Below are 14055 nucleotides of genomic sequence, written 5' to 3' on the forward strand. Positions count from 1 at the left end.
TGAGCCCTGATAGACCCATAACATATAGATGTCATCTCCCCATATTAAAATGTAAGCAATTTATCCTTCTTAAGTTCTTTATCACTGTTTATGTTTCTTTTTTATGTTTCTCTTAATTCCTGTTTGAACTTCAAAGTTTCTATTCAGGTCTAGTCTTTTCATCAAGAATACTTAAAAGGGGGAGGGGGAACAGCTGGGTAGTTTAGTGGATTGAGAGCCAGGCCTAGAGACGGGAGGTCCTGGGTTCAAATGTGACCTCAGACACTTCCCAGCTGTGTGACATGGGCAAGTCACTTAACCCCCATTGCCTAGCCCTTGCCACTCTTCTGCCTTGGAACCAATGCACAGTATAGATTCCAAGATAGAAGGTGAAGATTAAAAAAAAAAAGAAAGAATACTTAGAAGTCCTCTATTTCATTAAAGCTTCATCCCCCACTTCCCCCCTCCAGTAGAATTATATTCAGTTTTGTTGGGTAATTAATTCTTTTTCATAAGTCTACATCATTTGCCTTTTGGAATATAGTATTCCAAATTCTCTCTTCCTTTGTAGTAGTCATGATTACCAAATCCCATGCAATCTTGACTATGGCTCTATACTTGAATTCTTTCTTTCTGGCTGCTTGTAGTATTATTTTTGTGTAACAAGCTCTGGATCTGGGCTATAATGTTCCCTAGGAGTTTTCACTTTGGAATTCCTTTTAGGAGGTGACTGATGAATTCCTTCTTTGATCTCTGTTTCTGAGAGATCTGGCCAGTTTTATGACTTTTCAAAGTAGACTATCTAGTCTCTTAGATCATGGTGTTCAGATAGTCCAATGATTCCTAAATTTCTTCATCTCCATTTCTTTTTGCAATGAGATACCTTACATTTTCTTCTACTTTTTAAGTCTTTTGTCTTTGTCAATATTTTTTATTGCCTTACAGAGTTACTCATGAGGGAACAAGAATCTTCTATTTGATCCATTTTCATTCTCTGCTGAATTCAGTCACTATCAGTTGGGAAGTTTTGTTGGTTTTAAATGACAGAATTACAGGTTCCATTTTGGTATGGGGTTCCTTTCTGCTTCTTCTGCAGGGTATAGACTGGCCTAGAGGATGGAAAAGATACCCCATTCTTCTCCCAGTGCTGCTTGTTTTTAAACTTGTTTTATTGCCTAGAAACTGGTTGAGGGGTACAAATATAGGTACAGATCCCTGGGCAATAGACAACAAAGTACCAGAGTACACTTTCCCCATTATGGTGCCCTATTGTGCATCTAGGGGTGCCCTAGTACGACTTTGGGAGCTCTCCTTTCTCTGGTTTATCACTTCTCCCTGGGTGCAGCTGTCTTCTGCCAGTATTGTGCTCTACACCAGGTCTGTCGGAAATATTCACACACCTTTCTGTCTCCCTCTGAAAATCTGGCCTGAAAAAATGACTTACGATAAGTGTCTCTTGAATTTCCCCATCAGGATTTGGTCTGATGTGAATCTGATCTGTTTAGAGGAGTTTTAGGGGATAGGTACTGTAATTTTGGGGGGACTCACACTCCTTAGATGGAGAAATGAGGGTTAAAGGCAGTGAGGAAAGGGTTGATGAAAATGGCTTCCCTCACTATTCCCTCCTGGAATCTCTGAATTACAGGAGGGAGACAAAATGGAGATCTCCCCTCAGTGAAGGCTTGCCCCTTGGTGGCCATGCTGGCCCTCAAGGGGGACAGGGAAGTCTTCTCTACAAGGAGAGGTATGAGGGACCTAAATCTGGATATGAGCTGGTTTGGGGCACTCACAAGCCTTCCCCCTCGTGTCTTCTTGAAAACTGGCAACAAGATGGAGTCTGCCAATGGGCTTACTCTCTAGATGTAAATAAATCAGATTGAATTCACTATCTGACTGCTTATTTGATTTAATTGATGATTAAGGCAAAGGGTAAAGGTTAGAGGGGTTCTGGGTCGCCCTAAATCTCTTTCTTTTTTTTTTCTTTTCAAAGCTTTTATTGATATATTTTGTTTTTACATCACATTAATTTTAGAAGTTATCCCTCCTCTCCCCTTGATCAGTGAGCCATTCCTTACAAGAAAGAATAAAAACTGAGGAAAAAAGTAGTTCAGCAAAGCTACCTAATTTATCAACTGAGTATGACAGCATATGCAATTTAACATTCTCATAGACCCCAACCTTGACAAAGAATGGAGCAAGATACATTTTCTCATCTCTTCTTTGGGACCAAGATGATTATTGATGTATCTTTTCAAATTTGAGTTTCATTTTTTGGTGTCTGGAGCAGCTAGGTGGCACAGTGGGTCTGGAGTCAGGAAAACTCATCTTCCTGAGTTCAAATCTAGTTTCAGTTGCTTATTAGATTTGTGACCCTGGGCAAGTCACTTGATCCCTTTTGCCTCAGTTTCCTCAACTATAAAATGAACTGGAAAAGGAAATTGTCAACCACTTAAATATCTTTACCAAGAAAATCCCAAGAGGAGCCATGAAGAGTTGGACAGGACTGGAAACTGACAGGTCATTGCATCTATTGCTTTCCTGATTCTAAGTAATTCTCTCTGCATCTGTTCATCTAAGTTTTTGTTGACTTTTCTCAATTAGTCAATTAAAACATTAATTAAGAGTTTACTATATGCCAGGCATTCTACTAAAAAATGAGGATACAAAGAAAGGTTGAGAATAGTCCCTCCCCCCCACCCCCCAAGGTGGTTGCATTCTAATGGTGGAGATATAAATAACTAGGAATACATAAGGCATGTTTTCTGAATTCATCCTATTAATCACTTCTTGTGGTGTAGTAACATTTCATTACTTTGTGTATGGCAACTTGTTTAAGTATCCCCTGAAAAGTGGGACACATTCGTTACCAAGGAATCTTCCACTAAACAAATTAATTGGCTTGCATTTGTTCAGTATTGACTAGGTGTCCAGGTGAAATTGAAGTCATAGATCCTAGTTATAGACCTGGGAGGCACCTCAGAGGTCATCTAGGCTAACTGAAATCCAAGGAAGTGAGGACTTCTCCCAGGTCACAAAGGTGTTTGGCATCAAAAACCTTATTGTTTCCTGGGTCCTAGTGTTCTTCCAGCACTTTCAATCACAGGATTGTGGGATTATAGTTTAGAGATTACCTTGTCTAACCCTTCCTTCCCCTGGGGGAGGAATTTGAATCTTAGAGAAGTGAACTTCTTAGAATGACATTTAAAGAATTCCTATAAACAAGAATGTCTTACCTTCCTGACTTTACTCACCTTAACATACTTTATAGTCTAGTTATACTAGATTGCCAACTTTCCTCCATATCTATATGCTATCTCATGCCTTTCTGCAATTTTTTACTGGTTGTTTCTTGTGCTTAGAGAGCACTCCTCCTTCATATTCCAATTGTTAGATTCTTCTTTTAAAGTTCAGTTCAGGTGTCACCTCCTCCCTGAAATCTCCTCCAATTCCCCAGTTGAAAGTCTGCTTGTCTTACTCAAATTTCCCCAGGGCATTTGTTTGGATCCTTTCCTTCCCTCCATCTTACTCTACTTTGAATAATATTATATACCAACCTTATCCCCCACCCCCAACCCAATCAGTAGGATTTGGGATTAGTTTCTTGAGAGTAGGGACTGTGGCATTTAAAAATATTTTTATAACAATAATAATGAGAATAAATGAGAGTAGCAGTGGAGTCAGGAAGACTTTAGTTCAAATCTGACCTCAGACACTTACTAGCTATGTGACTCTGGGCAAGTCACTTTACCCTGCTTGCTTCCATTTCCTTATCTATAAAATGAACTGGAAAAAGAAATGGCAAACCATTCCACTATCTTTGCAAAGAAAATCCCAAATGGAATCACAAAGAGTCAGACATGTTTGAAAAAATGGCTGAACAACAAATAATATTGGCTACCATTTATTTTGCACTCTTCAGGATTACAAAATATTTTCCACACTTTATCTCATTTGAGCCTCAAAAGAACTCTGGGAGGGTGCTATTATTATTTCCATTTTAAAGATGAAGAAACTGAGGCAGAGATAAAGTGACTTGTCCAGTTATGAAGTGTCGGACTCAGAATTTGAACTCTAGTCCTCCTGAGTTGGCTTTAGCACTCTTTCCTCCAATGCACCGCCAGCTACGGTACTAAAGGCTTTAAAGATATTTCATTTCATCCTCACTACAGTTCTGAGAGGTAAGTCAGCTATTTTTAGTATCCACATTTTACAGTTGAAGAAACTGAGGCCCATGGTCACACAACAAGGAAATGTCTGAGGCTAGATTTGAACTCATGTCTTCTTTGACTCCAGGCCTAGCCTAGTTGTGTCAGGGTACCACCAGTGCATGTAATCCTTTAACAGGATCGGAATAATAAAGTTTAATAACTGCTTAGTAGGAAGAATTAGTTATATATATAATACATGAATATATTATATGACTATATGAATAATAATATATTATATAATAGGAATATGTTATAATTGAATACTATAATATAATATAGGAATAATAATATGAATATATTATAATTGAATAATAATTATATTATTCAATTATAATATAAACATAAAGGAATAGAATAATATATGAATAATGATATGTGAATAATAATATATGAAAATAAGTATATAGAACTAAATAGACCAAATAGCTCACTACCTCCCTGTAGCAGATGAGCCCCAGGGCTGCTCCTCTGTCCATCTCCATTCCCATAATCCATTCACAACTGCACCATGTGCCTTCCCCTCCATCATTTGAGGTCCCTTTGTGCCCCTTGCCTGGGAACATTTTATGTTACCTGCTCCAGTATGAAAATGTACTTGTTGTGTCTCTGTCTGTTCCTGCTCTTCAGAGAGTGGGAAGAAGACCTTTCTCTCTCTGGTCTGGAAACTGGCTCTGGTCCCTCCCGATTTCCAACAGAGTCAGTATTTCTGGTCCCTATGAAGGATGACAGAGTGGCCTCCCTTTGTTGCTCATGAACCCTGCACACTGCAATTAAGAAATCTCTTTGTGCCACCTGACTTCTGCCAACACGCCAAGTTTGCCCCCACACATGTCCCCACAGCTGTGAGCCTAATAGAGGACCTTTCAGTGGCTGATTACCTAAGAGCCGCAGCTGGGGTGGGGGGTATTTTTTTTTAATATTTTATTTGATCATTTCCAAGCATTATTCATTAAAGACAGATCATTTTCTTTTCCTCCCCCCCCACCCCCCATAGCCGACGCATAAATCCACTGGGCATTCCATGTTTTCTTGATTTGAACCCATTGCTTTGTTGATAATTTGCATTAGAGTGTTCATTTAGAGTCTCTCCTCTGTCATGTCCCCTCAACTGCTGTATTCAGGCAGTTGCTTTTCCTCGGTGTTTCCACTCCCATAGTTTATCCTTTGCTTATGAATAGTGTTTTTTTCTCCTAGATCCCTGCAAATTGTTCAGGGACATTACACCGCCACTAATGGAGAAGTCCATTACGTTCGATTATACCACAGTGTATTAGTCTCTGTGTACAATGTTCTCCTGGTTCTGCTCCTCTCGCTCTGCATCACTTCCTGGAGGTTGTTCCAGTCTCCATGGAACTCCTCCACTTTATTTTTTTTTCTTTTTTTTTTAAAATATATTTTATTTGATCATTTCCAAGCATTATTCGTTAAAGACATAGATCATTTTCTTTTCCTCCCCCCCACCCCCCATAGCCGACGCGTAAGTCCACTGGGCATTAGATGTTTTCTTGATTTGAACCCATTGCTTTGTTGATAGTATTTGCATTAGAGTGTTCATTTAGAGTCTATCCTCTGTCATGTCCCCTCAACCTCTGTATTCAGGCAGTTGCTTTTTCTCGGTGTTTCCACTCCCATAGTTTATCCTTTGCTTATGAATGGTGTTTTTTTCTCCTGGATCCCTGCAAGTTGTTCAGGGACATTACACCGCCACTAATGGAGAAGTCCATTACGTTCGATTATACCACAGTGTATTAGTCTCTGTGTACAATGTTCTCCTGGTTCTGCTCCTCTCGCTCTGCATCACTTCCTGGAGGTTGTTCCAGTCTCCATGGAACTTCTCCACTTTATTATTCCTTTTAGCACAATAGTACTCCATCACCAACATATACCACAGTTTGTTCAGCCATTCCCCAATTGATGGGCATCCCCTCGTTTTCCAGTTTTTGGCCACCACAAAGAGCGCAGCTATGAATATTTTTGTACAAGTCTTTTTGTCCATTATCTCTTTGGGGTACAGACCCAGCAGTGCTATGGCTGGATCAAAGGGTACATATTCTTTTGTCACCCTTTGGTCATAGTTCCAAATTGCCCTCCAGAATGGTTGGATCAATTCACAACTCCACCAGCAATGAATTAATGTCCCTACTTTGCCACATCCCCTCCAGCATTCATTACTTTCCTTTGCTGTTATGTTAGCCAATCTGCTTGGTGTGAGGTGATACCTCAGAGTTGTTTTTATTTGCATCTCTCTGATTATAAGAGATTTAGAACACTTCTTCATGTGCTTATTAATAGTTTTGATTTATCTGAGAACTGCCTATCCATGTCCCTTGCCCATTTATCAATTGGAGAATGGCTTGATTTTTTGTACAGTTGATTTAGCTCTTTATAAATTTGAGTAATTAAACCTTTGTCAGAGGTTTTTATGAAGATTTTTTCCCAGTTTGTTGTTTCCCTTCTGATTTTAGTTACATTGGTTTTGTTTGTACAAAAGCTTTTTAGTTTGATGTAGTCAAAATTATTTATTTTACATTTTGTGATTCTTTCTATGTCTTGCTAGGTTTTAAAGTCTTTCCCCTCCCAAAGGTCTGACATGTATACTATTCTGTGTTTACCCAATTTACTTATGGTTTCCTTCTTTATGTTTAAGTCACTCACCCATTTTGAATTTATCCTGGGGTAGGGTGTGAGGTGTTGATCTATTCCTAGTCTCTCCCACACTGTCTTCCAATTTTCCCAACAGTTTTTATCAAATAGTGGATTTTTGTCCCAAAAGCTAGGATCTTTGGGTTTATCGTATACTGTCTTGCTGAGGTCGCTTTCCCCCAGTCTATTCCACTGATCTTCCTTTCTGTTTCTTAGCCAGTACCAAATTGTTTTGATGACTGCTGCTTTGTAATATAGTTTAAGGTCAGGGACTGCAAGGCCCCCATCATATGTGTTTTTTTTTCATTATTTCCCTGGATATCCTTGATCCCTTGTTCTTCCAAATGAACTTTTTTATGGTTTTTTCTAAATCAGTGAAGAAGTATTTTGGTAATTCAATGGGTATGGCACTAAATAGATAAATAAGTTTGGGTAGGATGGTCATTTTTATTATATTGGCTCATCCTATCCATGAACAGTCAATGTTTTTCCAATTGCTCAAGTCTAGTTTTAGTTGTGTGGCGAGTGTTTTGTAGTTGTGTTCATATAGTTCCTGTGTTTGTCTCGGGAGGTAGATTCCTAGGTATTTTATTTTCTCTAAGGTGAGTTTGAATGGGATTTCTCTTTCCAGTTCTTGCTGCTGAGCTGTGTTGGAGATATATAGAAAAGCTGATGATTTATGTGGGTTTATTTTGTATCCTGCAACTTTGCTAAAGTTGTTGATTATTTCAATTAGCTTTTTGGTTGAATCTCTAGGATTCTTTAAGTAGACCATCATGTCATCTGCAAAGAGTGATAACTTGGTCTCCTCCTTGCCTATTTTGATGCCTTCAATTTCTTTTTCTTCTCTAATTGCTACTGCTAGTGTTTCTAGTACAATGTCAAATAGTAGAGGTGATAACGGGCATCCTTGTTTCACTCCTGATCTTATTGGGAATGTGTCTAGTTTATCCCCATTGCAGATGATATTAGCTGATGGTTTTAGATATATACTGTTTATTATTTTAAGGAACGACCCTTCTATTCCTATGCTTTCTAGTGTTTTTAATAGGAATGGGTGTTGTATTTTATCAAATGATTTTTCTGCGTCTATTGAGATAATCATGTGGTTCTTGCTGGTTTGCTTGTTGATGTGGTCAATTATGTGGATGGTTTTCCTAATATTGAACCAGCCCTGCATCCCTGGTATAAATCCTACTTGATCATGGTGAATGATCCTTCTGATCACTTGCTGGAGTCTTTTTGCTAGTATCCTATTTAAGATTTTTGCATCTATATTCATTAGGGAGATTCGTCTATAGTTTTCTTTCTCTGTTTTTGACCTGCCTGGTTTTGGAATCAGTACCATGTTTGTGTCGTAAAAGGAGTTTGGTAGAACTCCCTCTTTGCTTATTATGTCAAATAGCTTGTAGAGTATTGGGATTAACTGTTCTCTGAATGTTTGATAGAATTCACTGGTGAATCCATCAGGCCCTGGGGATTTTTTCTTAGGAAGTTCTTTGATGACCTGTTGGATTTCATTTTCTGATATGGGATTATTTAAGAATTCTATTTCCTCTTCTGTTAGTCTAGGCAGTTTGTATTTTTGTATATATTCATCCATATCCCCTAAATTGGTGTATTTATTGCCATATAATTGGGCAAAGTAATTTCTAATGATTGCCTTAATTTCTTCTTCATCGGAGGTGCTGTCCCCCTTTTCATCTTTAATGCTGTTAATTTGCTTTTCTTCCTTCCTTTTTTTAATTAGATTGACCAGTACTTTGTCTATTTTGTTTGTTTTTTCAAAGTACCAGCTTCTTGTCTTATTAATTAAATCAATAGTTCTATCACTTTCGATTTTATTAATTTCTCCCTTAATTTTTAGGATTTCTAGTTTGGTTTTCTGCTGGGGGTTTTTAATTTGATCGCTTTCGAGTTTTTTCATTTGCATTTCCAATTGATTGATCTCTGCTCTCCCTTGTTTGTTAATATAAGCATTCAGGGATATGAATTTACCTCTGATTACCACTTTGGCTGCATCCCAAAAGGTTTGAAAGGATGTCTCGCCATTGTCATTTTCCTCGATGAAATTATTGTTTCTATGATTTCTTCTTTAGCTAAATGATTTTGGAGTATCATATTGTTTAGTTTCCAATTGGTTTTAGATTTGGTTTTCCATGTACCATCACTAATCATTATTTTTATTGCCTTGTGATCTGAGAAGGCTGCATTTATTATTTCTGCTTTTCTGCATTTGTGTGCTCTGTTTCTGTGACCTAATGTATGGTCAATTTTTGTGAATGTGCCATGTGGTGCTGAGAAGAAGGTGTATTCCTTTTTATCCCTATTTATTTTTCTCCATATGTCTATTAATTCTAATTTTTCTAAAATTTCATTCACTTCTTTTACTTCTTTCTTATTTATTTTTTGATTTGATTTATCTAAATTTGATAATGGTTGGTTTAAGTCTCCCACTAATATGGTTTTACTGTCTATTTCTTCCTTCAATTCTCCTAGTTTCTCCATTAGAAATTTGGGTGCTATATTATTTGGTGCATACATGTTGATTAATGATATTTTCTCATTGTCTAAAGTCCCTTTTAACAAAATATAATTACCTTCCCTATCCCTTTTGATCAGGTCTATTTTTGCTTTGGCTTTATCAGATATCATGATTACCACTCCTGCCTTCTTTCTGTCAGTTGAGGCCCAGAAGGTCTTACTCCATCCTTTAATTCTGACCTTGTGGGTGTCAACCCGCCTCATGTGTGTTTCTTGAAGACAACATATAGTAGGGTTTTGGATTCTAATCCATTCTGCTATTCATCTACGTTTTATGGGTGAGTTCATCCCATTCACGTTTAAAGTTATGATTGTCATTTGTGGACTCCCTGGCATTTTGATATCCTTCCCTAATTCTAACCTTTTCTTCTTCGGCTCTACCTTTTAGTCCAGTGATTTACTCAATTTGAATCAGTCCCCCTTGTCCCCTCCCTTGATGTTTCCCTTTTTAGTCCCTCCCTTTTTGTTCCCTCCCCCTCCCCCCTGTCTTTCCCTCCCTTTTTGTTTTCCCTCTCCCCCTCCCCCCCTTGGTTTTCCCTTCTCCCTACCCTTGTTGGGTAAGATAGAATTCAAGATCCCAATGGATCTGGATGTTTTTCCCTCTCAGAGTTGATTTCCCTGAGATTAAGGTTTAAGTAAAAAACCCTCTCTTCGTCTCCTTCTTATAGGAGTTTTCTTCCTCTCCCCTTCCCATGTGAATCTTTGTGTGAAAAAGATTATTCTATTTGGTCTTTCTTTACCCCCTATTTATACATTACATTTTCCCCACATGTTAGTATACATAGATTAATAGAAATGTAGTCCTTATAGAAGAGAGTGTGACAAGGAAATCACTTTTAAAAGACTGATATATATTAATTTAAGGTCGCCAAGGAATTCAGCTATGTAATTCCTTAATGAAAACTCAAGTCAGCCTTCAACCTTTTATGGAGTTTTAATTACAAACAGGAGGAAGAAAGGAATTAGAGATAGAGAGATAGAGGGAGAGAGAAAGGGGAGAGAAAGGAATAGGGCTTAAATACCCCTACTGTTTAGGCTGGGCCAAAAGGCCCAAGCCCTTAGATAGCTGGGGCAATGAAAGGAGATCAATCCCTATTACTCACGTGACCAAAAATGGAGAAACAGTCTCCGGGGCCCCCACCTTCAGCTTCCTTCAGCGCAAGCTTCTCAGAGCACACCGCAACCACTCCGACAAACTCCTCAACCACCTCCCCCCCTCGAGTCTTCAGAGACCCCTATCCTTAAGGAAACCATCCAAGTTCCCTCCCCTCAGTCCTCACATCTACCAATCACCTGTCCATCAATTTCCCTGTGCCAATGGAGGCTCTAGCTTAACCCAGGACCGCCCAGAGGTCTCTGGCTTTGCACATGTCTGTTGAAGGTCATATTTTCAAATAATTAAATCTTTGATCCTTTGCTACAGCCCTTTCTAAATCCTGTTAACCTGAGTAGGGTAGAGATTGGAATAATTAAATTTTGATCTATGCTGCAGCCCTTACTCAATCCTGTTAGGACTGAGTAGGGTGGAGATTGATTCCAAGTATCTCCATTGTATCAATTCTAAAATCAATCATGACTCAAAGAAATTCCTGTTCTATGCTTAAGCATAGGTCAAAGTCCTTTCCATTGTTCAGCAAAAGGTTTCTGTCCTAAAGTAATCTTAAGAAGGGAGGAGCGGGAAACTCTCATGCCAATGGGGTTCACATTCCAATAGCCAAGACCCACTATCAATAGGAAATTTTTCAAGTATGAAATTTCCCAATGGTGAAATTTCCAACATTTATAAGTCTAAGAAATTTTGAGGTTTATAATCCCCCCTGATGATCATTGGGAGACTAGTCTCCCCATTGATCATTTAACATAATCATTTTGTAGTTCTAAATTCACTTCTAACTAAAGATATACACAATATTCAATTTTCTAAGAGAAATTAGAATAGTGAGAGAGGAAATAGAAAAGAAAAGAAAGCAAAACCAATGTTTGCTAGGCGCATTGACAGAAAGCCAAATTAGGGGCAGTCCCTTTTGGCATAAATGTGTACAGTTACAATAAATGTTCAATCAAAAGTTCAGTCCAATCAATCACATCCAAAGTTCATTCTTGATCTTCTTGATGAAGTGTAGGTTTTCGGCATCTTTCTGTAACAGTTCATTCTCTGGATATAAAAGTTTCAAGCTTCTTTCTTGAAGATCTTTTCTTGAACAAAATCAAAATCTTTGAATTTTTTTATAAAAGTAAAATCTTAAACAAAATTCTTGGATTTTTATAAAAATACAATCTCAAACAAAAAAAAATTCAAAAATTCTTAGATTTTAAATTGAAATACAATCCCCCCTGAAGTAAGTATTTAAAAAAAAATATCAAATTTAGCTCAGAATTCAATGTTCAGTTATGGGGGTGTATGTGTCAATTATCAAAAGAATAGAAAAATAATCAAAAACATAAGAAAAATTCAAAATAGACCTTGTATAGGTCCAGTTTAAAGTAATTTCTATCTCACAAGTATGTAGGACAGAATGCAGTAATATTTCACTTAGCCATTTGTAGCCAAGACTACAGGAAGTTGCCATAATGTAAGAAGAAAAGAATTAGAATTCTATTTTGATGGGGAAATGTCATTCCCTTGTCTGATTTTTTCCTCAGGGATATAGGGAGCCAGCATGATAGTCAAGCTTTGTACTTGTTTGAGTATTTCGAAAAGAGTGTAGATACAAGGAAGTCCTACGACTTAAACATAAGTTAAGCGTCGCAACCTTGAGTCTCACTTTAATATTTCTTGTGTGCTCTATTGGCACTATTCAGGTTTAGTCAGTGCTCCTTGTTTTTATCCCTTTTCCTGGAATCAGACACAAACATTAATCACAGTCCTATAATATTTTATCAATAAATGGCAGGTTCCCATAGTTTAAAGCTTTTAGGCATATATTGCTATTATAGCAAGAGTATATATATTAACTTGTATTACTGCAGGGAAAAATAATATTAATATTAATTATGTGTACCTTCAGTACAAAAAATGAAAAAAAAATCAAATATTCTGATCATAAAATAAAGGAAAAGAAATAAGAAAAAATAAGAAAAAAATCAGTAATTCAATATATTCTTGGAAAAAAACCATCCATTTGTCTATGGATTATTATCTCCAATTCATATGATAAGATAGAGTCACAATTCATATGATAGGATAGAGTCAATCAGTCTCAGCAGAAGATGCTTTCTTCACATGTGAGCAGTGAATCCAAGAGTCTCTTTCTCCAATCTTTATAGATGTTGGAGTAGTTAATTTTCAGTTTGGTCACACCGGTTTTGTAGATGCGTGATCTTTTGCATTATTTCCCACTTTTCCTCCCAGAAGGCTTCCATCTTTTTGATCATTTCAGATTCAAATTCTTCATGGGTTTGTGGAGAGTTTCCATTTCCTTTGGAAGGTTTCGGAGCATTTTCTTGTGTATTGTCTTCTATCTCCTCTGTATTTTGTATTTTGGCTCCATAGAATGTGTCCAAAGTCGCCCCTTTCTTCTTATTTTTCTTGGGATTTTGGGGCTTCTGTGCTTCTGTGGAGTTTGCCATCTCTGAATGGGGAGGATTAGCTTTTCTTATCTCTGTCTGGTGTTCAGAGGCTTTAGTCCTGGGCAGATTGTGGGTTCTATGAGCTTTCCCTGGGTTAAACTGAGTATGCCTTAAGGCAATGACTTTCACTGGAACTGGAATGGAAGGACCAGGGGGCCACACTCTCCCCCCCCCCCCCCCCGCTCTCTCTGTTTCCCTGCTGCTAAGGTGCCCCCTACTGGACTGGGTCGGGTTGCTTTCCGGAAGTTGCCTTCAGAATAGCTGGCCGTGAGGCTGTTTTGTTGGCCCTGAGGGTTGCTTTTGTTTCAGAGGACCCTGCTCTCTGCAGGGGGGGGGGGGGGATGGGCCGGGGCTTCCCGGAACTCTGAGGGCTGTGACTTTCACTGAGACTTGGATAGCAGGATCCAGCTGGTGAGGCTGTCTTGCCCGCCCTGAGGTTTGCTGTTGTTTCAGACGACCCTGCTCTCTGAGGGGGGAGGGGTCGCGGCTTCCCGGAGCCTTGGACTCTGCGCTCCTACCCCTTAGGTCCGAGTGATCTCGGGTTCTGGCTTTTGAGGGGGGGCCGTACCTTTTGATCCAGGTCCAGGTCCAGGAGGAGGATTCCCAGGGTCTATGCTATTGATCGGTTTGAATTTTGGCGCCTTAGGAGCTTATAGTTTGAGATTGGTTGGGAAGGGTTTTCCGGAGATCTGAACTTTAGCTTTCTCTAAGCCGCCATCTTGACCCCATAAATCTCTTTCTAGATAAAACTAATTACTGAAGTACAAGGTTTTCTCATAGACAGGGGAGAGGTAGGAAAAGGGGAGAACACTGCTCACCTATTTGAATCCAGTATCTTAATAGTTCATGGAATGAAAGTCTTTGAAGAAATTAGGTTTCTTGACAGGAACCAGCAATGTTTTAAACAGGAACCCTCAATGTTAAGATTTCTGTCAGTGTCAGAAATTCCCAAAGGTGTCTTGAAAATGGCCCCACTCCCTTCTGTGTCACGAACTCCAGACCCAGTCCCTCAGGAGAATTTCCCAGAAGTCCTTGTTCAGTTTCCAACTGCCTTTTCTGCCTCAATCTCTGTAGAGCTATCCCAATGGTTCTTTTTTTTTTTCCCCTGCTC

The 14055-nt window shown here is 38.6% G+C and overlaps 1 protein-coding gene across 2 annotated transcripts in view; it reads left to right on the forward strand.

Annotated features, from left to right (window-relative positions):
- ASB13 (ankyrin repeat and SOCS box containing 13) overlaps positions 1-14055 on the forward strand; it is an 81136-nt gene that overhangs the window by 28289 nt on the left and 38792 nt on the right. The window lies entirely within an intron of this gene.

Source organism: Monodelphis domestica, chromosome 5 (genome assembly GCF_027887165.1).
Source record: "Monodelphis domestica isolate mMonDom1 chromosome 5, mMonDom1.pri, whole genome shotgun sequence".
In the NCBI taxonomy this organism is placed as follows: domain Eukaryota; kingdom Metazoa; phylum Chordata; class Mammalia; order Didelphimorphia; family Didelphidae; genus Monodelphis; species Monodelphis domestica.